The sequence below is a fragment of the Eretmochelys imbricata genome, chromosome 6 (genome assembly GCF_965152235.1).
Source record: "Eretmochelys imbricata isolate rEreImb1 chromosome 6, rEreImb1.hap1, whole genome shotgun sequence".
Classification (NCBI taxonomy): Eukaryota; Metazoa; Chordata; order Testudines; family Cheloniidae; genus Eretmochelys; species Eretmochelys imbricata.
This window is the reverse complement of record NC_135577.1, coordinates 115,498,399-115,504,660: the sequence shown is the minus strand read 5'-3', so window position 1 is coordinate 115,504,660 and position 6,262 is coordinate 115,498,399. Positions and strand designations below refer to the sequence as shown.

The following is a 6,262-nucleotide window of genomic DNA, read 5'->3' as shown; positions in this document are numbered from 1 at the left end:
TCTCACATTACCAAATGCATCCAAGAGCTGGAGCTTTACTCAACACACCAAAGACTGGGAGAGCTGGCCACACAGCTTTTATTGCTATTTGTATTGTGGTAAGGCATTAACTGCATAGGGCCCGACTGTGCTAGGCACTGTACAAAGACGATAACAACAAAATCCCCCAAAGCTCCCGATCTAAGTCTACCAGTTTCCCCTCTTCTGTCACTGTGTGTTTGTCTTGCAGTCTGCCGGGGGCGGGGGGGTTGAGCTGTGACTCGAGCTAATAAGGCTGGACTCTGGTCCCATCCATGTGCGTGTGTGAGCTGAGCTCTCTTTTTAGTAAACACCCGGGTGAGTGGAAAGCAGCCCTAGTTACCACGACAAGGAAATCTGCGGGCAGGAAGCCAGCAGAGTTCCCCATTCCTCCTGCAGCATGCAGGACACACACCTTTTCTTGTCGACCCGCAGAGTGTGTAAGTGTGTGCAAGTGTGTGGGGGGGTGGCCGGGACAAGCGCCTCTGGAGCTGCAGAACCTTTTCCCCCTTCGCCCAGGCGGGCTGGGCGGGTTCTGCAGAGGGGACGAGCTGATTGCGCGGGCGGTAGGACCCCGCAGGCACCGCCGAGGCCAGGCAGCGGCTCCCCCAGCCTGTGGGTGTGAGCGAGCGAGCGAGCGAGAGGCGGAGAGGAGGCGAGCGCAGGCTGGCGGAGCCGGGAGCGGCGGCTGCAGCAGGGCCAGCCTGAAGCGGGCTGGCTGGGGCAGCGGCAAGCGGCTCGGGGCCCGGCCGCCCCCTTCTGCTCCCGGAGCGGCCACAGCCAGGCCAGCCCCGCGCCGGGCGGGCAGCGCAGGCGGGGGTCCGGCCGGCCGGCCGGCGCGCTCCATGGGCTGACTCCCCGCGAGAGGGGGCGGAGGAGCGGCCGGGCACGGCGAGCGGGAGGCTGCGCTAGCCCGGTTAGGCCCTAGCGCCGGAGGAGAACCCGCCCGCGGCCAAGCCCCCGTCGCCGCCTCTCTGCGGGGGCTGCTCCCCGCCGCAGGCGTGTAAGTGCCCCGCTCCCCGGGCGCGCGGGGCGGCGGGAGGAAGCGCCGGGGCCTGCTCCGCCGGGGCTGGCGCATAGCGCGGGGTGCGCGCCGGGGGCGGGGGGCTGGGGTGCGCGTCCCGCCGCCCCCCGGCGCGCCCAGCGACCCGCCTCCCCCCCGGCGCGCCCAGCGACCCGCCTGGGCCTCGGCGGGGCAGGGGGTGGCGCGCTGCAGCGTGCGGCGGCGCCCCCCCGGCCGGGGTTAGCCTGCAGGGAGGAGAAGCGGCTCCCCGGGGGCTGGCCCCTCTCTGACTTACTCCCTTTCTTCGCTCTGCCGGGGGTCTGGGCTTCGCTAACAGGAAGGGGCCGGCCGGCCGGCTGGCTGGGAATCAGTACGTGCGAGTGTCGGTGAGTGAAGCGTCCGGGGTCTCTCACCGGCGGAGCCAGCTCTGGGGTGGATCCAGCCTGGGATCTCTTTCCTCGAGCCTCCCCCATCCTCCAGTGCCTGGGTAGGAGCGAGGTTGGATCTTTCTTCGAGCCTTGCTCATTGGAGTCCTCGGCAAGAGGAGCCCTTCGGTTTTCACAAGCCTCTCTGTGTGCGCCGGCGGATATTGCCATGCTTTGAAGGCTGTTGACGGCTCGTACTAGGTTTCTAAGTCTCCCCAAAAGTTATGACTCAATGTAGGGTAGAACTGTAATCAATATAATCGAGGTGGTTCCCCCCCCCCCGCCCCCTTCCAACTTCTGTAATGACTAAATTGTTCCTTGGAGACTTCTAGCACCTTCACTTCACTTCAACTTCATTGAAAAACACTCCGTGTGTATGTGGGTGTTTCCTTAACGTGACCGGTGTATTTTGGATTTGTTTATCATAACCAACGTGAAGATGCATTAGAAGTTTTGATTTGGTGCCATTGGTACTCATGTGGTTACAGCCTTTTTACATGTTTTGCTTAGGTGAAGTGTTAACTGTATTTATTTCCCTTTCCCAATATACAAGAAGCAAATACGTGAATTGATTTGTTTGTCTTTACATCATGACATGAACATACGTTTTAAAATGCAGTTTTTAAGGGGAGTTGCTGGATTAAGTATACTATAATATTTGTTTACAAGTGAAAAATATGTGTTGTGTGGCTACTAGATTTTATGTAGTTATTAATTTCATAGTGACAGCCAGGACATTTACCATGACACAGTAGTATTTGTGGATGTAAAGACTTTGCCACTACCTTTTACTTTTTGAATATGTGGGCTTTCATTGTTTTGCAAATATTGTACACAAATTCTTGGAAGTATGCAGTCACTAATTAAAAGAAGTGTCCCAATTTATTACGTGGTACCAAGAGTTCTAGCATTCACTTGTTAATAATATTTGATAATGTTAATAATATTTGATACAAGTAATTTAGTTGAGAATTAAATGGACCTATGACTTGTTTTATCTTTACAAAGGTTGGGGCAAACCATTTGTTTACAAATGTGTTCCCTCTGATTCCATTGTACAGTCTCCTGACTTTATATGCTCATATAATTTAAAACTTGTACAAGAATTTTATAAACTGGCTTGTTTCTCACTTGAAGGGCATAATAAAAATGTAGGGTTCAGGAGAAGCTGTCCCCTTTCTGCAGCCACACTCAGTTTTACCCTGCTTAGAGTTTGTCCACACTACAACCAGAACCAGAGATAGGAGAGAAAAGGAGTACTTGTGGCACCTTAGAGACTAACCAATTTATTTTAGCATGAGCTTTCGTGAGCTACAGCTCACTTCATCAGATGAATCTGATGAAGTGAGCTGTAGCTCACGAAAGCTCATGCTAAAATAAATTGGTTAGTCTCTAAGGTGCCACAAGTACTCCTTTTCTCTTTGCGAATACAGACTAACACGGCTGTTACTCTGAAACCAGAGATAGGAGAGCTAAACTTGGGTAGCCCTCTCCTCCCCCTCCCCCCCCCCCATCTTGAACAGACGTATCTGTTGGTTCTTAGACCACTAAAGACATGAGAAATGTAAGCATTGCAAACTGCAGTTTGGAAGTCTAGATTAAGTTTATGGAGTCACAGAAAATGGGACGTGTGGTATAGTTTTCTTTTGCTCTCAGCTTGTGCTTCTACTGTAGCTTGCAATATCTGGAAAAGCTTTTCTAAGCCTTATCATAAGCTCCATGTATAATTATGACAAAATACCTGTTTTGACATGAAGAAAAGGAGTACTTGTGGCACCTTAGAGACTAACCAATTTATTTGAGCATAAGCTTTCGTGAGCTATATGCATCCGATGAAGTGAGCTACAGCTCACTTCAAAGCTTATGCTCAAATAAATTGGTTAGTCTCTAAGGTGCCACAAGTACTCCTTTCCTTTTTGCAAATACAGACTAACACGGCTGTTACTCTGAAATCTGTTTTGACATGGTGGTGTCTTAAGTGGAACATCTTCTAGACTAGTGGAGAACATCAGTAATCGCACATAATTGGTGGCCCACAACAGGATTTTCAAAATTAAGCTGAGATATAAAGGTGGTTGTTCATTTTCTGCTTTCTTGAAAATTAGTCATTAGGATTTGATGGCTGTGGGTTGGCTTCTACCTCCCCACACCTGCAGTTGGTATCGAGCCTGTGAACACAGTGGAATTAATGGTTCTTCTCGTTGAAATGATGGTGGAATTTGTGGGGCTCTAACATACAAGTCAAGGTAGAGATAAAAGGGTGAGGCTGGAGGATCTGTTACTGCTTGGATTGACCTGTTGTATGAATTTAGATGGAATAAATGGGGCAAAGGTGTTAACACAACCTAGTCAGTGTCCAACATTAAACAGTATTAAGCGAGGTCCAGGGTTTGATATACAGAGACCTCAGCCTGCTTAGCACCATGGCAAACACACCATTAAAAATCCTTTTAACCTTTTAATTAAGATGAATAAAAGAACGAAAAACAGTTTCAGACTTTAACAGCAGCACCAGCAACAACAGCTCCAGCTCATCTGGACAAATTTCTTCTCTTTTACCCAAAAGGACAGTTACTACAATCTTTGAGACCATCCAAGAGACTGCCAAGCAAGGGGTGGGTTTTTTCTTTCTAAAACTTTCTCCAGCTAAAGGGAACACGGGATATTGTTAAAATGAAAGCCTGATACTTTACCTTTCAAATCCTTTCACTGAGGATAGGGCACTGCCTACAGAGTCTGCTGCTTCTGCAGTTGTGACTGCAGAGTGCTGGTATTTCCCTCAACTCTGTTACCAAGATCCCAGCATGTTCCCCCTGAACATGGCCTGGCTCCACAGATTGTGCAGGAAATGAAGACAAAATAAAATCTCTTCCTGAGCAGGAGAGCGCTCTCTGTAAGAGGAGAACAGGTACATCTCTTAATTTTGTATGGGGCTCCTACAACAGGAAAGGGGCACATTTGAAAGACAGTAAAAGAGAGCACCCTGATTAGGCAACTTCCTGTCTTAACAGGTTTCAGAGTAACAGCCGTGTTAGTCTGTAGTCGCAAAAAGAAAAGGAGTACTTGTGGCACCTTAGAGACTTACTAATTTATTTGAGCATAAGCTTTCGTGAGCTACAGCTCACTTCATCGGATGCATCCGATGAAGTGAGCTGTAGCTCACGAAAGCTTATGCTCAAATAAATTAGTTAGTCTCTAAGGTGCCACAAGTACTCCTTTTCTTTTTTCCTGTCTTAAGAGGCTGCCCCAAATATACTGAGTATAGTTCTGCTCTACCTTCTATTGGAAGATTAGTTTGGGTGGTCCCTTAAGACAGCTTTCATTATGCTAGTACATAAGGAGATGATGTATCTTTCTAAAATTAATAGCGTACTGAATTTTCACAACTTAATTTTATGCACGTACTTATCAACTGTTCCCTATATTGGTAGAATAGTCAGCAGTGAGACACAAGGTATTATTTATATAAATAATTATTTATTTTAATCTGTCTGAATGATGAGTACAGGTGGTCTTTTGATACTGAATAAGGTGTCATAGAAACAAATCTTTTTTTAAAAAAAGAGAGAAAAAGGAAGAATTGTTCATCTGCAGCTCCTGCTGTCACTCAGTCACATGCAGATACAGGCTCTAAAAGCAGCCCATAGTGACCTCAAATGACATCTATTCACTGGGAACCATTCCTAAAGTTACTTAATGAGCCTTATGATCATCCATTTTTTCAGCGTGTGCAAAAGGCATACCTTTCATTTGTCCATATTCACTAATGCATAGATCCCCCCAGGAGAGCTGACTGCCTCTTCCTATGTGAGATCTTTGTGCTACCATTGTGTCTTTAAAAATAAACACCCCTCTCTCTCTCTCTCTGTTGAATTGCATTAGATATAATTTGGATGTGCAATTAAAATTGCACCAGGTATAGTGAGGTTATGCTAGATACAGCTTTATGTCCAACTGCACTAAGACATCCCACCTTCCCGTGTTATGAATTGAAGATATTTTAAATGAGTTTGCTCTTACTAACACACACACCAGCATAGCTGAATAAAGAATATAAGGCCTGACTGGCCTCTTCTGCATGCTGGCATGAAGGGTATTAGGGGCCTCTTAATTCTCTGTGCCATACTGCCACTTCAGTGCACAGAGCCACTATGTTATTTCTCCCTCTCCCCAAAGAGGCTGAGAGGGAGCAAGGGTGTGCCTGGCAGTGTGTAGTTACCCTCTCCAATATGCTGGTGTATGTTGTACTTAATTCATGCTGCCACTCCCTCCCTGGAACAGGAGGCAGAATGACTCCCAAATCATGATCTCCCTTCTGGGCTATTTCAGGGGTAGCGGAATAAGATGCTGCTACTAACCCTGGGCAAATTGACAATCAAGCCCATAATAAATAAGGTGGTGCTATGCAAATATATAGGTTTGTGATTCCAGATGGATATGGCATCACCCAGCCTGAAACTCCAGAAACCTTTTTGTCATTGTTTTTTATTTCTTCTAATCGGGGGATTAGCCTTCCTACTAATTAGTTATTTTGCTTTTAACTTTCTCTTTCACCAAGTGACTGTGGAAAGGGGGTTGGCTGCTTATTTCCATTGTTTTAAATTCAGTGCGTGGGTATGATGTACAGTACCCTAACCTGCTGTGGCATAGTGTTATACCAATAAGTAATGTGTGTTAACTTTCACACAGCAATTCCATTTTCAGACTGTAGCTGTGATAATCATAGGGATTTTATTCAACACTTTGCAGATAGCTCCGTATTTGAGAGAAGGCTTTAAATGAGGTCTGTTCTCCCATTGATGCCTAGGTGTAACTG

The 6,262-nt window shown here is 47.2% G+C and overlaps 1 protein-coding gene across 3 annotated transcripts in view; it reads left to right on the top strand.

Moving 5' to 3' along the window:
• The first annotated feature begins 712 nt into the window (after nt 1–712).
• Nucleotides 713–6,262, top strand: part of AKT1 (AKT serine/threonine kinase 1) — a 113,648-nt gene continuing 108,098 nt past the window's right edge. For 2 of the 3 annotated variants that reach the window (XM_077819473.1, XM_077819471.1), the window contains exon 1: nt 713–1,021. The gene's annotated coding sequence lies outside the window, so the exon portion shown is untranslated. The remainder of the gene's footprint in view (nt 1,022–6,262) is intronic. The other variant, XM_077819470.1, reaches the window with a different exon arrangement.